This window comes from Myotis davidii, unplaced genomic scaffold (assembly GCF_000327345.1).
Source record: "Myotis davidii unplaced genomic scaffold, ASM32734v1 scaffold243, whole genome shotgun sequence".
In the NCBI taxonomy this organism is placed as follows: Eukaryota; Metazoa; Chordata; class Mammalia; order Chiroptera; family Vespertilionidae; genus Myotis; species Myotis davidii.
This window is the reverse complement of record NW_006295183.1, coordinates 2,533,519-2,534,043: the sequence shown is the minus strand read 5'-3', so window position 1 is coordinate 2,534,043 and position 525 is coordinate 2,533,519.

The window sequence follows — 525 nt, the reverse complement described above, 5'->3', positions numbered from 1 at the left end:
TGCACAAGTAAGATCTCTCTTCTGCCATTAGTTCCTGGGAGCCTCTAAAGTTTGACAGCCAGATTCATTATGGGAATCTTGAGGTTTATAGTATTACCACAAATTCAAAGGCACTCTTTACACAGTTGCCTTTGAGTTGTAGGATAGTTAGGGCCGACCAGGCTGGCAGGGTGGGCAGTAAGAGGTGACCAGGCCGGCAGGGGTGGGGGGGCCAGTTAGAGGTGACCAGGCCAGCTGGAGGCAGGGGGAGTGCCATCCATCCATCCATCCATGCATCCATCCATCCATGCATCCATCCATCCATGCATCCATCCATCCATGCATCCATCCATCTGTTCATCCATATATCCATGCACACACCCATGCATCCATACATCCATCCATTCATCCAACAGTAGTGGGACACTGTTCTAGGCACATGGATTAATAAAATGATAGAATTATATAATCTAATATCTCTCCATTTCCTAAACCTGTCATGTTTCTCTATCCCCCTTCATACTTTTGCTCTTGCTATTATTAACC